Source organism: Hevea brasiliensis, chromosome 15, assembly GCF_030052815.1.
Source record: "Hevea brasiliensis isolate MT/VB/25A 57/8 chromosome 15, ASM3005281v1, whole genome shotgun sequence".
Taxonomy (NCBI): domain Eukaryota; kingdom Viridiplantae; phylum Streptophyta; class Magnoliopsida; order Malpighiales; family Euphorbiaceae; genus Hevea; species Hevea brasiliensis.
In genome coordinates, this window is record NC_079507.1 from 8,436,491 (window position 1) to 8,456,360 (window position 19,870).

Below are 19,870 nucleotides of genomic sequence, written 5' to 3' on the forward strand. Positions count from 1 at the left end.
TGGCTCGATAAGCCAAACAAAGGGCATTTTGGTCATTTCGTCTTCAGAGATGATTTTTGGCCAACTTGCCTAGTTAACTAAATAATTATTATGACATAAAATGTAAATAAATATTGCTAAAAATTAAATTGAAGCTGAGTAGAAAAGAAAAGGAAAGAAAATTAAGGAAATTTATAATTATGACGTCACATGATGTCATTAAAATGCTCCCACCCAATCACATTGTGACACATGTCTTTAAACCACTTAAAATAAGTAAATGGGCAGAAATGAAAGAAGAAAAATCAGACTTCATCTTCCTTCTTCTTCCACGGTGAAACCCACTTCACACTCCCTTTCCACCATTAAAGCTTCACCAAGCTTCCAAACCTCTACCAAACCACCTCAAAACCCTAACATCCCTTTATAAAATTTTGTCCCTACCACTAAAACAAGACTTGGGCAGTAATTTGAAGAGGAAAAAGTGAAGTTAGAGTTTAGAAAAATTCTACACTCAAGAGGTTAGTACCACTTTTGTTTATTTTTCTCTTATATTCCTTGTTACAACATCAATTTAAGCTAGAAAATGTAAAATTGAAAGAAAAATAGGCATGTTAAAGTCCCTTTAAAATTTTGGCAGCCCTAAGATTCTATAAGGTTTCCATGATTCAAGTGAATTATAATTGTGAATTGATGCCATAGAATATGGTTTGATGATTAGTAACACTTGCATGTAAATTGTTTGAACAAATTGAAATTGTGGAGTTAGGGTTTGGGAAAAACCTAGGGTTTTGCTCATGTGTTGGTGAATAAAAGTTTTAATGGTCAATTAGTGACTATTTGGCTAAGTATAATGAGGAATTGAAGTGAATTGTAGCTTTAGATTTGAGGTTGGGTGTGCTACCTTGAGTGCCCTGTAGGTCTGGATGTGAGTCCAGCATGTTTGGGCAGCTATAACTTGAGTTGTGTAGGTTCAATTGGTGCAAAGCTAATTGGACATGAAATTAGACACATAATGGCACAACTTTGATGAAAGAAACTTGACCAGAAAACAAACTTATGATGCCCTAAAAAATTGACCAAATTCGGGTAGCACCAATTCTGCCTGGGCAAAATGACCAAATAAACAGTGTTCATTCATTTAGTCATAACTCAGTGTAGAAAGGTCTAATTGACCTGAAGTTTATATCAATGAAAAGCTTAGACAATTTAGAAAAACTTTTATGCAGAACACAAACTCAAATTCTGGACTTAACCAAATGAAATTGCCAGCCAAAGCTAACCTACCAAATTTGGCAGAACCAGAATTGTCCAGAAATTCTAGGTACAGGTCAATCCGACCAGTTATGGTGAAATAGCCATAACTTGAGCTAGAAAACTCCAAATGGGGTGATTCAAAAAGTGAAATGTAACTAGACACAATAAAGAACAACTTTAATTAAGAATACTTAACCAAATTCTCACTGTAGAATGGCCTAATGGAACAGTGAACTCTAGCACCCAAAAACTGAAATTTTGATTTATTTTCCATTGGTTAGAAGTATGGATTGGCAACTAATGCCAACACTTTTGGGAACCAAAATGTGGTAAATTTATATGATTAAAACTCATGTAACTATTATATATGAGAAAGTCAATAGTTTGACTTAAATGACTAAATGAATAGTAACCTTACATGTTAAGTACAAATATTCAAGAAATAACTTTGTAATATGCCTTAGTAGGCCTAGTGTGATTGGTTTGGATAGGTTGGCATGCCAATAGGGTTCTGATAGAAGTACTGCGTATGGCTTTATGCCATTCTGTGATATGATAGCCTATGGCTATACTGATTACAATGTTATACTTGGCTTTATGCCTTATTGCTTTTATAGCTTATTAGCCATTCTGTCTACACACCGGGAGACACATTTTGACCGATGGTGTGACGGCCCGAGGTACCTGGTACCCAGTGCTAGTTTACCGGTTTATCCAGTTCGATCAATTTGTATAGGTTACTTGGGCATGGAAAAGTATAAATGTAATTGAATTGATTATTAAAGGAAGTTAGGAGATTAAATATCAAGATAAAGAACAAGAATGATTACAATAAAAAAGAGGCTCAAAATCATCAAGAAAATGATTAATAAAATGCTAGAAAGAGTTAATATCATAAGATGTAATTAGCCTTCGACTAAACAATAAGTTAATAATTATTTGTTTCTTATAAGCACAATAACTAGGAAATTTTTACTTTTATTTGCATATTATATTTTCTTTTATTATTGGCACCACTAAGTTTTATGCTTAGTGCGTCGTTTTTGCAACGCGTAGGTACTGAAGATTTGGCCAGAGAGCCCAGTAGACCACAAACTGGGTGAGACTTGTATACAGATCTACATAGTATCCGTGTCACCTCACATAGTTCAGCGCATTGGTAGGACACTAGGTCCTATTTTGGAAATTTGTACTATTTATATTTTGTAATTAAACTTTTATTTTATCATATATAGTTGAAACTCATGTAATATATTTTGGTATTAATGCAAATATTTGTAATTTGTGTTTATAAATGAAAATTTAGTATTTATTTATGATTTGTACATGATTATCATGTGAAATGAATGAATGATAAATAGAAGAATTTTTGAGAAATGGTTGAGAAATATTGAGATTATGTTGATATAATGGAGTTTGAGAATGAATGAAAATGTATTGGAAGTGTTTTTCACAAGTTCCAAAGAACTGTTTTATTCATTTTTAGCCGGTACTCTGCTGGATTTTCTATAAAATTTTCGGAACCTCAAATGAATTTATAATTTTAATAAATGACTTAAATGAGTTAAATTTCACAAATTGCACTTCATAACCATGAAAAAATAAATTAAGGAAGGATAAAATAATAAAGTAAGATAAGATAGGGTGCTCCGGCACCAAGTGTTACATGTTTTGCTCGGCTACACTATAGACGGGTAAGGGGTATTACATTTAATCAGCAGCTTATAGTACAAATATCAAGACCATTGCATAGTTACTACGATACATCTCAATAGATCATACTTTCCTATATTTTATCCTTTTCGAATTCACAAATATCTGAAACATATTCTGATCACAATATCCATTGACAGTTACTAACAGTAACATATTTGCCCTCATCTAGAGCAATTCTATTGCTGTAATTTACTTTTAGGTCCTCTTGCCTTACATTAAGTAGGCTCTCCAATTAGCTTTATAATTTATGGTGTATTAGAAAATACTTTTCACTGACAAACTCTTCCAAAACTAATTTCACTTATTATCACAATCCTTATCTTAAAAGACTAATCACTAATGCATCAAAATTTATTCCCATGTAAAGGAATAGCAACAGAACATATAGTTCTAACACTAACATACAACTAAGTAGTGCTGGGATCAAATAATAACTAATTGTTTTTTTTTTTTTCAAAAATTAAGAACTTACCAGCAGCTACATCCGAAGCTTCTGCTCTTTCTCCTTGGTGTATAGTGGACGCTCTAACTGGTGTGCTACTATATTCAGGTTGATTCACTGTGTTATGGTTGTGAGGAGTGCCAACTCTATTTCTATCTCAACCTCTACTGACTGTCTGTGAACTTCAGGGAGCAGATCGAGGTGCTTTAGTACAATCTCTAGCGAAATGTCCATGTTCACCACAATTGTAGCAGGCTCCAGTGGCCTTATAACAATTACCTCTATGTAGCTTGCCACAAACATGGCATATACGGGTAGAATACGCACTTCTGGTTGTTCGACGACTAGGTCTTGGTGGTCTTTGCCCTGAAGATCCGCCTCTATCATATTCATGAGTTCGGGGTTCCTCAAATCCTTTTCTCTTTCCCAAATGACTATTCGAGCTCTGACTCATAGGTCTCTCCCTCTTCTCTATTTCATGCTGCCCTTGTGGGGGTTAGGTTGGTACTTGGGCTTAGGCTGACAGATTATCAACCATTTGTTGAAAGAAAATGGCCATTTGCTAGGCCATTTGAGCAATAATTTGTACAGGTGGGGCTGGTAAAGTCGGGCTTCCTACCCTCTGAGTGGCTGAGGCCCCACCTTGTACTTCCACTGTCACAGGCTGTTCTATTATCTCATTCTTCTCTTCCATATATTTTCACAGAATTTTCTATTTCCTATACAACCAACACAAGGAGATTTCTCTCAATTAGTTCATATTCATGATGCAAATGTACTAAATGTATCAAATATTTGAGTAGTTGTATTTACTGACAAAAAAATTTCAAATTCACAGTTCAAAATTTACTTTAAACCATTGCTCTGATACCACTAAACATATCACACCCTACTCCTCTGTAAGATGTAACAAGATTCTGTAGTACACCTAATGAATTACCATACTTCACCTACCGGTAACCCATTAAATATATTACAAGAGATTTTAAAATCATGAAATTAAATAGTGGTGGGAAAGTTGAATATTTCTTAAAAAGCCTTTAAGTGAAATTTTGGTCATGGATCAAATCATCGATTAAAGTCTGGTGTTACAAAAATTTTTTAAAATTTCGGCAGAGTGCCGACTGTATTTTGAGAAAACAGTTCTTTAAACCTAAAAAGGAAAACACTCCCAATATGTTTTCTCAAATACAATTCTAATAAACTTCATTTCATCTCACTATTCAATCTCAATAATCAAATCAATTCATTTTCAAACCAACCTCATTATAAAAGAAATATTTCATTGATTACAAGACTTAAAAATTAATATTACAAAACTATACAGGTAAATAAAATCTCAAATTTATATTACAATAATTTGTATTTAATTATATACTAAAATATTTTACAAGAGTTTTTATACAACTGCTCAAATAATTTACATACATATTATTAGATACATACATCAAAACCTATGTACATGGGTATACCTATGATATACCTAGAGCTGATATGAATGTGTCTTCAAGGCGCAGCTACAGGATTTCTCACTCAGTTGCTCTATCCTTACTTTCACCTACGACAGCATGCAAAGCTATCGCTGAGTGGTGAACTCAGTGGTGCACAACTATAACTTAAAATATAATATAATATACCTTAGTAAAATTACAGCAAATAATTTGGAAATCTGGATACTCATCAAATTCTAAAAATCAAAATATTCATTGGCAATAATATAAATCATTTGTATAAAATGACTTTGATCACGAAATTCAATTTAGCAAATGACAACTAAACAATTAACCATTCCAATAAAATCAATTATGCATAAATCCCATTTGAAATTGAAATTCTTTACTATTCAAAAATCATTCTTTATCTCACTAACTATACAAGACTAATCTGAACAGGCCATCTCCTGGGTAATTTTAACTCCTTATGGTCGGGGAGGTCGAATCGGATTCGAACTCCCTAAGGCCGAGGAGGTCGAATCATCGTGCACAGTACACACCACAATAATGAAACTTTCGAAAGGGCCATAACAAAAAAAACTTAGATCTAACCTCTAATAAAAGGAGAATCTAAGCCTGTGCACGTACCATAGTAATCAAAACAAAGCTAACTCCATTGTCTCCTCAACAAATAAGAGAGATGGGAAACAACCTATTCAAGCTTCTATGGTGAGATATAAAACAATATCATAAATCTCTTTGTCCATTTTGTGAGCATAAATTACAACACAATTCGATTCAAAGTCAATTCTAATATCCAAAAATTTTTATGCTCATCACAATTCAAAACATAAATTTGTATTTTTCCATGCAAATTACCCATCACAATTCAAAACATATTCTATCAAAATTTCCCAAAACATAATTTATTCAATCCACAACAATGCTTAATAGTTGTTGAAATACCATTTCACAAAACTAAACTCATGCATACGATACCAATTTCAATAATCAGTGAAATAAATTCAATACTTGATAAACATAATACATAGGGAAAATAACATCATTTAATCATATGAAATTTTCAGAACAAAATCAATTAAAACTAGTTGTGCACAAACCTCTAATAAGTCACCTCTTGGCCTTGACTCAGTGGGTCTTTTCCCTTCTCAGTGTCTTTTCTAACTGAAACACACAATTTAAAGTGTTTCAGTACTCATTTAAATTGTTTCTAATAATAAGGTTCAATAATTAAATTTTATTGATATTATTCCTTTCATTAGTCAACCTATAATGTTGACCTTTAATGCACACTAGGTGAATTAATTTTAATGTTATTAATATATCACATTTTATAGTCCTTAAATATTGGTATATATTACCAATTTTATTTTTAAACTTCTTGCATTTTATTGCAATTTTTCAACTTTGGTACATTACTTTGACCTAACTAATTGACTTATTTCCCTTTGTTTCTGGGTCCTGGTCAAAAGAGCAATATTGTAGGTTTATATCTTAGTGACATTTTGGCACTGATTTCATGTCATTTGGAGTTCTATGGACCAAGTTATGGTCATTTTACTATTGCTGGTCAAGTTGCACTTATATTGCAAAGTTTAGGTCATTTTTAGGTCAAAGTCAATTCAGCCAGTTTTTGTAACCCAACTTTGGTGATTATTTTGACTTGTTAAATGGCATTTCTGGGCTTGGTGGTCTTCACAAAAGATGTAGCCCTATGCCTAAGCTTTCCAACGGTATAAATTTCAGGTCATTTGGACTTATTTTGAGTGAGTTTTGTCCAAAAGACTGACTACTGTTCATATAGTCAATTTTTGGGTTACCAATGTTGCAATTCCGGATTATGTCAATTTTATGGGTAGTTTCCGGATAGAATTTCGGCAACATTTCTACATGAAAGTTGGCCTATTTTATTTTTAATTTTACCTCCAATTGACTTCATACCTATTGGGGTCACACAATTAGGGTTATAAGCTCATTCACATATTGCCCTTAAACATGTTGCTTAAACAACATTCACCTAGTTTTAAGTCCATTTCTCATACCCAATTCTAAATTGGTATCAAACCACAACCACTCAACACATCACATTATAGTCAATTTGGGTAGAATATACAAACTCTCAATACCCCAATTACAATTCAAAATTACAAAGTTCAAATTCAACAATTTACATACATAAACATACCTAATTACCACTTATCATTCCCAATAACATTTACATACACATTCTGCCATCCTTGGTACCAGAATTCACCAAGCTATTTTCATGAAATTAAACACTTTTCTATGCATCACAAAGCTACCAAATTGGTCAATTTACAGCCCTCACAATTTCTTCCAAAAACTCTGAAAAATTCAATTATTCAATTACACAATTCAAACACCTACATGCAAGTAGACTCTTATACATTTAAACACCTTAATCAACCCTTTAAATCACCATTTACATGACAAATTACATCATACTCCCATAGACATGAAACTGCTAAAAATTGGACAGCACCAGAACTCATCAAATCCCACAATTTCTTCCATAATCTAACTTCTCATAACCTCCACTACAACTTTAGTGAAGCAAGAATTGAAAACAAGCACTTACCTCTTTTGGAGCTTGACCAAACTTCACCAAAACTTCTTGAATTTACTACCAACTTCTTCCTTGCAAGGTCAAGACTAACTTTAGTGAAGACAAGCTATGGAAATTATGGCTTGAAGGTGGAGTTTAGGGCATATAAGGGTGGGCAGCCATGGATGGATTTTAGGGAGCTTTTGGTTCGGCCAAGATAAATGAAGAAGAAGAAGATTGAGTTGCAGAAAGTGAGTGGAAATTTCTGATGATTTATGCCTTTTATAGTCCTTAGTGGTCCACTAAGGTTTAGGAAAATATTTGTTTAATGATAAATTAATTTATACTTTTTCTTATTCAATTTTCTTACCCCATAATTTCCTTTAATTCCATTTCATTCCAATTTCAATTTTTTATGGCATTTTCAAAATTCAAAATTACTTATTTTTAATGGACATTTAGGTCAAAAGTCAAATCTAGGTGTCAAATGACCAAAATGCCCCTCTTCGGGTTGCATTTCCGATTTTTCTGTAACACCGAATTTTGTCAATTTTTTGATTTTTCGTTTTTCTTTGTACTAATTCATTAATTTTTTTTTTGATATTTCTAATGTCAATTACACCTCTATAGGCCTTTAATTATGTCCCGAAAATTATTTTCCAAGGGTTCCCCGCGGTCCTGGGGTCGACAATTGCCTTCACCGTAACTTCCCGGTGCGATCACCCATCGCTACGGTGTCAGCTCGTTTAACCTAGTTTCATTTCCTCTCTTTTATTTTTCCTTAATTTTTTCTTGTATTTTCTTACCTTATTTTTCATCATTTTATTTCTTCTCAATATCATTTAAGTGTAGTTCCAGACATCCTGACTTGTCCGGACAGACATTAGGTCACCAGAACAGTCAAATGTACAGACTACGTAAAATAAGGGCATTACATTAACCATGCAAAGAAAAGCATTACCAATAGTGTAGCTATATTGTTCTTTGCCATCGAATTGACAATGCAAAACGTTGACAAAAGAATAAAGCAAACCTTGCAAAACTATTAATATTCTCTCTTCCATTGCAAACCTTATCTCTCTTCCCTCTATGTTTTCTCACCACTACTCAAAAGTCATTTTCTCTCTATGCCTCATTATGGGTAGAATAAAGCAAATATCCTCTCTTGGTGATTCACCAAGGATGAAAGCAAGAGAGGATGCCCAAGCTGGCATTCACAAATGGAAAGGTAAAGAAATTGGTGGGCCTTTTTTGAAAAAGACAAAAAGGAAATGCTCCTCAAGGGTATGTTTTTAAAACTATTATTTCCCCTAAAATTATTGATTGGGATGTTTACAAAAGGTTGAATTTGAGGATATATTAGTGGATTGTGGCTCAAGAGTGGTTGAATTTCATGAATATAAACTCTTATGTATGAAGTGTTAATGCATGATTTTTATGACACTCTTAAGGTTAGGGATTCACATTCCTTTTGTGTCACTTTGCAAGGAAAAGAGCATGTGATTTTAGTAGAGAAATTGAGCTAAATTTTTAAGATTCCCAACAAGAGAATATGTTGAGTTGCTTTTAGGATGTAAAAAAACCAAGTGACTACAATGAGCAGACTTTTACTAAGTTTATTTTACCTAGAATTGCCAATATAAAAGACTCAACCCTTTTGAACCTTGCATTGAGAATCCTTCACACATTCATTATCCACTATCTGAACCTTAAAATAGGATGTAAAATCTACCTAAACAAACTTGACAAGTGCATTTTGTACCACATTACTAACCAAGTCCCTTTTAATTTTCTTTATCTTGTTTTGTACACCATGACAAATGGCACCTTCACAAAGGGATTACCTATGCTATGCAGTTAACTGTGTTGTTTGAGGAGTTAAAGGTGGATTTAGTGAGAGGGCATTGTAAGGAATTAAGGGATATTGGTGGGATTCTTAAGCGAACTTTTTTAAAGATAATAAGGAAAGTGAGGAGCATGATCAAGAGAATAAGGAGGCTAGCAAAGGTGCAAAAGGTAAATAGTTTGTCATGTCGAATGCAAGTGAAATTCAGAAAGACGAAGAAGCCATTACAACAGAAAATCTTAATGGCATAAAGATGAAGAAGGCTTAGCCTCACTAGGTAAAGGAATGCTTGAGGTCATTATACAAAGTGATTATACCTTTATTGCAAAATCTCAATAAGCTACTCTAAAAAGGATTGAGGCTAAAATTGATAACTTGGAGAAAGATGTGAATCTCTTAAGGGGCATTCTAGTTTTCAGGGGAAGGGAACTAAAGATCATATTACTACACCTTCACCTATGCCTTCCTACCCTCCAGAGCCATACGTGGACAGATGCCTTCCTATCCTTTAGAGCCATATGTGGATAGATGCCTTCCTATCCTCTAAAGCCATACATGGACATAAGACCAAGATGTGGTGCATGATTGGTCTTAAATATGCAAAGAATTTCCTTCAGAGGAGTGCAAAAAACCAGCCCACATTTGAGGCTCCTCAACTTGGAGAACCAAGCAACCAAACCTCTAAGGCCTGTTTACTTAGAGAGAATTTTCTAATTTTCTTGAAAACTTTTTTACAAAAAATGGAAATTAAAATATCTTGTTCATTTTGATTAATTTTCCAAAACTGAGTTAGGAAATAGTTTTTCAAAATTAAAAGAAAATTTAGAAAACATCTCTGAGTTGTTTTCCAAAATTTTTCGTTATAAAATTTGGAGAGTTCTCCAAATTTTCTACAAGTTTGCCAAATAGAAAACACGAACGTTTTTATATCGGTGTCACAAAGCATATCTTCGAATCCTGGTAGAACTCTTTTTTTATTTTATCTCTTTTCTCCCCTTTTATTCCTCCCTTCCTCGATCATCATTTAATCCTTTTTTTCAAAGAGTTCTTTCTCTCTTCTTCTCTCAATCCATTTTCTCTCCTCTTCAGTCACGATGTCTAATTCGTTCTTTTTTTGTGAGATTCCCCCAATTTAACCTTAAATATTGAATTGTGCCAATAATCCAAATTATCCCACGTTAATTTTTAATTTCTTCAATCTCAATGCCCTTTTTGCTCACTCGATCTCTGGTTAAATTTTACATGAGTTCAACATCATCAAGTACGTTTTTCTTTTCTTCTTTTTTTTTTTACCCTTTATGTTTTTATTTAGTTTTTTGGGTAACTGAAAAAACTTGAGAAAATAGTTGAGTGCATAGATTCAATAAGCTTTAATCCCACATATAGAATTATTGCTTTTTGTCGCAATCATGTGACTCATGTAAGTGTGAACTTGTATATTCTATTTGTCTTGGTTTGTTCCAAATTAAGAAATGGTAGAAACTTTTAATTTGGAGATTCAATAAGATAGGAAAAGAGATAGGTTATAGGTGTTTTGATCAAGTGTTGTTATGAATTGGACTTCACAGTGCCTTGTTATTCTTCTTGTTCTTTATGTTCCAAGAATGACAGCATTGTCAATGTTTCTTTAGCTACGAATAATGTAGATGATTTTTTTTTCTTTATTGTATCTTTTACATTGTCTTTTTACTGTTGGTTTTTCTTTTGGTTGGTTAGATATTGATCTTTAGGTTGGGTTATTAGAGACTACCATTTGCTTGAGCTTATATTCAATAATGTTTTCATTTAAATAGTTTAGTATCACCATTTACGCATTTCAATATACGTAGAAGTTCAAGTTTGCCAATCAACTTGGAATAAATAAAATCTAAATGAGCCATTGATCAAATTAGTTATTTTTAATTTCCTTCCTATCTGAATGATGTCTTTTCATGCAAGTTGGGTCTGGAATAGAAAGAAGCTTTGCCTTATAATTGCAAATATATTATTTAATTTTAATTTATATTAATATTTTTAATTAATGTGTTTTAAAAAAGATTTTTAACCTCAATTCCAATAATAATGTTAAATAAATTCATATTAATTCTGTGACACCCCTTACCCGTCTATAGTATAGCCGAGCAAGATATGCCACAAATTGTACCGGAATACTATATTTTATCTCAATTATTTTTATCCTTCCTTAATTTACTTCTTTATGGTTATGAAGTGCAATTTGTGAAATTTGACTCATTTAAGTCATTTATTGAAATTATAAATTCATTTGACATTTCGAAAATTTTATAGAAAATCTGGCAGAGTACTGGCTAAAAATGAATTAAACAGTTCTTTGGAACTTGTAAAAAAAAATACTTCCAATACATTTTCAATCATTCTCAAACTCCATTATATCAACATAATCTCAATATTTCTCAACCATTTCTCAAAAATTCTTCTATTTATCATTCATTCATTTCACATGATAATCATGTATAAACCATAAATAAATACTACATTTTCATTTATAAATGCAAATTACAAACATTTGCATTAATACCAAAATATATTACATGAGTTTCAACTATACATGATAAAATAAAATTTTTATTGCAAAATACAAACAGTACAAAATACCAAAATGGGACCTAATGTCCTACCAATACACTGAAGTCTGTGAGGTGACACGGACACTATGTAGATCAGTATACAAGTCTCACCCAGCCTGTGGTCTACTGGGTTCTCTGGCCAAATCTTCAGTACCTACGCATTGTAAAAGCAATGCGCTAAGCATAAAGCTTAATGGTGCCAATAATACAAGAAAATATAATATGTAAATAAAAGTAAAAATTTCCTAGCTATTGTGCTTATAAGAAATAAATAATTACTAACTTATTGTTTAGTCGGAAGCTAATTACATCTTATGATATTAACTCTTCTTAGCATTTTATTAATCGTTCTCATGATGATTTTGAGCCTCTTTTTATTGAAATCATTCTTGTTCTTTATCTTGATATTTAATTTCCTTACTTCCTTTAATAATCAATTCAATTACCTTTATACTTTTCCATGCCCAAGTAACCTATACAAATTGACCGGACTGGATAAACGGGTAAGCTAGCACTTGGTACCAGGTACCTCGGGTCGTCACACCATCGATCACAATGTGTCTCCTGGTGTGCAGACAGAATGGCTAATAAGCCATAAAAGCAATAAGGCATTAAGCCAAGTATAACATCATAATCAGTATAGCCATAGGCTATCATATCACATAATGGCATGAAGCCATATGCAGTACTGCTATCAGAAACCTATTGGCATGCCAATCTATCCAAACCAATCACACTAGGCCTACTAGGGTATTTAACACTTTTAATTGTGTAATTTTTTTGAAATTGAAATTTAATTGTTACTATTCATTCCATTAGTGAACTAAAATGTTGACTTTTTCATAGATAATAGGTATATTGGTTCTAATATCCCCAACATATCACATTTTGCATTCTAAAATTGTTGGCATTGGTTGCCAATACCATTATAAAGCTTAGTGTTGGTTATTTTAAAATTTTCAGATTTCAAGCACTAAGTTTACTGTTCCATTGGTCATTTGTACAGTAAGAATTTTATAAAATTCTCTCATGAAAGTTGTTCCTTTATGTGTCTTCTTTAATTTTCTTTTTGAAGCACTCCATTTGGAGTTTTCTAGCTCATGTTATGGCTACTTCACCATAACTGGTCGGATTGCCTTTACCCAGAATTTCTGGGCAATTTTTGATTCTGCCAGATTTGGTAGTTCAAATTTAGCTAGCAATTTCATTTAGTTAAATCCAGAATTTGAGTTTGTGTTCTACATGAAAGTTGTTCTAATTTGCCTAAGCTTTCCATTGATATAAATGTCAGGTCAATTGGACCTTTCTACACTGAGTTATGACCAAATGAATGAACACTGTTCATTTGGTCATTTTGCCCAGGCAGAATTGGTGCTACCCAGATTTGGTCAATTTTTAGGGCATCATAAGTTTGTTTTCTGGATAGAGTTTCTTCATCAAAGTTGTGCCATTATGTGTCTAGTTTTATGTCCAACTGGCCTTGCACCAATTGAACCAACACAACTCAAGTTACAGTTGCCCAAACTTGCTGGACTCACATCCAGACCTGCAGGGTACATTGGACAGCATACCTAACCTTAATTCCCTTGGCACCATTCACTCAATTTCCTACTCAAACCTGAACAAATGGTCACTAATTGACCATTAAAACTTCTTTTCATCAATATATAAATAAAATCCCAATTTTGGTGCCCAAACCCTTACTCCAACAACTACAATTCTTCATATACATATAATCCATGAATTAAAACACCAAAATCATGTTCAATGGCAACCATACACAACTATTATACAATCAAATTGATGAAACCCTAAGGTACCCTAAGGCTACTGAAATTTCATGGGGCAAGTTCATATATCTTTAATTTATTTTTCATCAAATTTTCTACTTAACTTAACTTAGATTTATGCTTAGAAAAGAGTGGAAGCAAGAAAATTGACACTAACCTTGACTTAGTCACTTTCCAAGACTTCAAAACTTCACTTTCTTCCTTTCTTTTTGCTGTCCAAAGCTTGATCTAGGTGTGAGCATGAGTTTTTGTGAAGGAAAGCTAGGGTTTTGAGGTGGTTTGGTGGGTTAACCAAAGCTTGGTGGAGCTTTAATGGTGGAAGGGAGAGGGAGCTGGTTCAGCTGGAAGAAGAAGGAAGAAGCAATTTGATTTTTTTTTTCTTTCATTTCTGCCTATTTAATTCATATTAAGTGGGTTATAGCCATGTGTCACAATGTGATTGGGTGGAAGTATTTTAATGACATCATAATGATATCAAAATTCCAAATTTCCTTTATTTTCTTTCCTTTTCTTTTATCTTCAATTAAATTTTTAGCAATATTTATTCATATTTTATGTCATATAATTTATTTACTTAAATAGACAAGGTTGTCAAAAATCGTCTCTGAAGGCGAAATGACTAAAATGTCCTTTGTTTTGCTTAACGGACTAAAAATGTCTGTACCGATCTAAAATTTTTTCTAAGCATTTTCTTTGCATTCTAATGCCATCAAAACCTCAATGACTCTTTTCTGGAGTCCCAAAAATTATTTCATGAATTTTCCCCTAGGTTTAGGGCTTCTAGCTGCGAAGACCGCAACTTCTCACTGGGTTACCCATTACTAGGGCACTGGCTTATTTAAATTGGTTGTATTTTTTTTCTAAAATTTTTCCTAGATTTTTTTGATTATTATTTTAGTCATTTATGATTCCTCACTCTAGTCTAAATATTTTTTCAGACGTTCTAGCCGTCCAGACCGACACCGGTCATCGAAACAGTAGAATGTACCGAATTACTACAGTGAGGGTGTTACAATTCTTTCCCTCTAACAAAAATTCCATCCTCGAAATTTACCCGGTGTAAACAGTCGAGGAGCTACTACTTCCTTATTTCTTCACCTTACCAAAGAAAACAGATCTGCATCAGTGTCACCTCGACCCATATGAATGCAATGCATGGTATGGACCCTACCTAGACCCAGAAATGCACTAAACCATGCTGTGATACCACTAAATATTATACCCCTTACCCGTCTACAGTATAGTCGAGTAAGATATACCACACAGTATACCGAAACACCATATTTTATTTCAATTATTCTACAGTATAGTCGAGTAAGATATACCACACAGTATACCGAAACACCATATTTTATTTCAATTATTTTTATCCTTCCTTAATTTATTTCTTTATGGTTACGAAGTGCAATTTGTGAAATTTGACTCATTTAAGTCATTTATTGAAATTATAAATTCATTTGATATTCCGAAAATTTTATAGAAAATCCGGCAGAGTACCAGCTAAAAATGAATAAAACGGTTCTTTAGAACCTGTAAAAAAAAAAACACTTCCAATACATTTTCAATCATTCTCAAACTCCATTATATCAACATAATCTCAATATTTCTCAACCATTTCTAAAAAATTCTTCTATTTATCATTCATTCATTTCACATGATAATCATGTACAAATCATAAATAAATACTAAATTTTTGTTTATAAACACAAATTACAAACATTTGCATTAATACCAAAATATATTACATGATTTTTAACTATACATGATAAAATAAAAGTTTAATTACAAAATACAAACAGTACAAAATACCAAAATGGGACCTAGTGTCCTACCAATGCACTAAAGTCTGTGAGGTGACACGGACACTACGTAGATCTATATACAAGTCTCACCCAGCCTGCGGTCTACTGGGTTCTCTGGCCAAATCTTCAGTACCTACGCGTTTCAAAAGCGACGCGCTAAGCATAAAGCTTAGTGGTGCCAATAATACAAGAAAATATAATATGCAAATAAAAGTAAAAATTTCCTAGTTATTGTGCTTATAAGAAATAAATAATTACTAACTTATTGTTTAGTCGGAGGCTAATTACATCTTATGATATTAACTCTTTCTAGCATTTTATTAATCATTCTCATGATGATTTTGAGCCTCTTTTTATTGAAATTATTCTTGTTCTTTATCTTGATATTTAATTTCCTTATTTCCTTTAATAATCAATTCAATTACCTTTATACTTTTTCATGCCCAAGTAGCCTATACAAATTGACCGGACTGGACAAATGGGTAAACTAGCACTGGGTACCAGGTACCTCAGGCCGTCACACCATCGGTCACAATGTGTCTCCCGGTGTGCAGACAGAATGGCTAATAAGCCATATAAGCAATAAGGCATAAAGCCAAGTATAACATCATAATCAGTATAGCTATAGGCTATCATATCACAGAATGTCATAAAGCCATATGTAGTACTGCTATCAGAACCCTATTGGCATGTCAATCTATCCAAATCAATCACACTAGGCCTACTAGGGCATTTAACACTTTTAATTATGCAATTTTTTTGAAATTGAAATTTAATTGTTACTATTCATTCCATTAGTCAACTAAAATTTTGAATTTTTCATAGATAATAGGTATATTGGTCCTAATATCCCCAACATACCACATTTTGCATTCTAAAATTGTTGGCATTTGTTGCCAATACCATTATAAAGCCTAGTGTTGGTTATTTTAAAATTTTCAGATTTCAAGCACTAAGTTTACTATTCCAATGGTCATTTGTACAGTAAGAATTTGATAAAATTCTCTTCATGAAAGTTATTCCTTTATGTGTCTTCTTTAATTTCCTTTTTGAATCACTCCATTTAGAGTTTTCTAGCTCAAGTTATGGCTATTTCACCATAACTAGTTGGATTGCCTTTACCCAAAATTTTTGGCCAATTTTTGGTTTTGCCAGATTTGGTAGTTTAACTTTGGCTAGCAATTTCATTTAGTTAAGTCCTGAATTTGAGTTTGTGTTCTACATAAAAGTTGTTCTAATTTGCCTAAGCTTTCCATTGATATAAATTTTAGGTCAATTAGACCTTTCTACACTGAGGTATGACTAAATGAATGAATATTGTTCATTTGGTCATTTTGCCCAGGTAGAATTGGTGCTACCCAGATTTGGTCAATTTTTAGGGCATTATAAGTTTGTTTTCTGGATAGAGTTTCTTCATCAAAGTTATGCCATTATGTGTCTAGTTTCATGTCCAATTGGCCTTGCACAAATTGAACCTACACAACTCAAGTTACAACTATCCAAACTTGCTGGACTCACATCCAGACCTGCAAGGCACATTGGACAGCATACCTAACCTCAATTCCCTTGGCACCATTCACTCAATTTCCTACTCAAAGATGACCAAATGGTCACTAATTGACCATTACAACTTCTTTTCATCAATACATAAACAAAATCCCAATTTTGGTGCCCAAATCCTAACTCCAACAACTACAATTCTTCATATACATACAATCCATGAATTAAAACACCAAAATCATGTTCAATGGCAATCATACACAACTATTATACAATCAAATTGATGAAACCCTAAGGTACCCTAAAGCTGCTGAAATTTCATGGGGCAAGTTCATACATCTTTAATTCATTTTTCATCAAATTTTCAACTTAACTCAACTTAGATTCATGCTTAGAAAAGAGTGGAAATAAGAAAATTGGCACTAACCTTGACTTAGTTACTTTCCAAGACTTCAAAACTTCACTTTCTTCCTTTCTTTTTGCTGTCCAAAGCTTGCTCTAGGTGTGAGGATGAGTTTTTGTGAAGGGAAGCAAAGGTTTTGAGGTGGTTTGGTGGGTTAACCAAAGCTTGGTGGAGCTTTAATGGTGGAAGGGAGAGGGAGCTGGTTCGGCTGGAAGAAGAAGGAAGAAGCAATCTGATTTTTTTTTTCTTTCATTTCTACCCATTTAATTCATTTTAAGTGGGTTATAGCTATGTGTCACAATGTGATTGGGTGGGAGTATTTTAATGACATCATAATGATGTCAAAATTCCAAATTTTCTTCATTTTCTTTCCTTTTCTTTTCTACTCATTTTCAATTAAATTTTTAACAATATTTATTCATATTTTGTATCATATAATTTATTTACTTAAATAGACAAGTTGGTCAAAAATCGTCTCTGAAGGCGAAATGACCAAAATGCCATTCGTTTTGCTTAACGGACTAAAATTGTCTGTACCGATCTAAAAATTTTTCTAAGCATTTTCTTGGCATTCTAATGCCATCGAAACCTCAATGACTCTTCTCTGGAGTCCCAAAAATTATTTCATGAATTTTCTCCTGGGTTTAGGGCTTCTAGCTGCGAAGACCGCAACTTCCTACTGGGTTACCCATCGCTAGGGCACCGACTCATTTTACTTGGTTGTATTTTATTTCTAAAATTTTTTCTAAATTTTTCTAATTATTATTTGAGTTATTTATGATTCCTCACTCTATTCTAAATATTTTTTCAGAAATTCTAGTTGTCCGAACTGACACCGATCACCGAAACAGTAGAATATACGAAATTACTATAGTGAGGGTGTTTCAAATTCTATCTTTTTCTTAACATGGTTAGACTATATATTTTAAAGCTTTAATGGGATATCAAAGTAGAATTTTATGGTGGGATACTTTGAAATTTAGGAAAAAACCTAATCGAACAATTGCATGGTGATGGCAAATAATTTCATAAGGGTAGATTTATCTGCAATGACTTGCTCAAGAGAAATCTTTCTCGTGGATAGAAAAAGAAGGAAGATATTTTCTCAGTAGGTGGGAATTCAATAATCATTATATAATTCAAGCATTATATATATATATATATATATATATATATATATATATATATATATATAACTCCTATTATAAATTAGTTTTAATTTTATTGTAAGTTCCTTGCTTCGGTTAACATTGGTTAATGTTGGATTGGTGATTGGATTCCTTGCATGTGCAAGATCATGGTGTGCAGAATTTGTCATTATACTTTCCAATTATTGGGTCTCTTGTGCTTCTTTGATTTAATTGTTTGTGCTCCATTGGTTTGCTTTGATAAAGGGATACTCAAATATTGATGCTGAATCTATGTCCTACTCTACTATGTTGCGCTTAGTGCAAATTTCTGCTCTATTTTGTGGACGATATTTGTGTGTTCTAACTTCATTTTTGTATTCATGTTGTGGCAAATTTGGTGCAAAGTTGGTTTACTGCTTTTTGTAATATATATATATATATATATATATATATATATATATATATATATATATATATATATATATATATATATATTTCATACATTCTTTTTTAGTTTTATCTGATGCAATTTCTTCCTTCTCTTTTAGTATCTTTTGCTTGAGAAACTAATCAATATAAGTTGCATAAAAAATATGTTCTTTGGCTTGATCTATGTATACTAAGTTGGTGGGACTTAATTTATTTGATATATTTATTTAAATATTTAATTTGCTGCTTATAAATATTATGTTATAATTGGTAGTAATGTGCCTTGTGAAGGAGAGAATAAAATTGATTAGTTATGAAAGATAAGAAATTCTGCTGGAATGAATCGAGGAACAAGAATAAGTAAAAATTAAGCAATACAACACCCAAATCAACTTTAATAGAAAAAAGAAAGGATTTTTTTTTTGGTATTTTATGATTTAATATGCAACAGTAATAAAAGACAAAAGATAAGAGGATAACTATGGAATGTAAACTTTGATAAGAGTAATCTCGCCACAAAGAATATAATCCAAATGAAGATGCCATACAAGAAACTCTTGTAATAAGTCAAAAGTTCACCACAAACAAATAATGTTTGATAAGAAAGAAGAAGCAATACTGGCTATTGTGATTAAAATTCAGAATACTTTGAGCTTACAAGAGTTGGCCTTTATATAGGATGATTACAAGCACTATAAAGGAAAGATAGCAAGATTACTAAATAGGAAGTTTCAATAGTCTTCTAAACAGGAAATAATATTGAATTTTTGAAAAAAAAAACACTTTAAAAATTTACCCATATAGTGATACTCGAATTTGAGGAGATTTGGTGACTTTTCAACCTTATTTCCTTCCTTATTTGAAAGATATTTCAATCTTCTTCTGATTTCTTTGACTTGGTCAATTTCAAACAGAAAATGGGGGCCTCTTACACATATATGGGATTATTTTCTTTATACTCAGCCCATTAT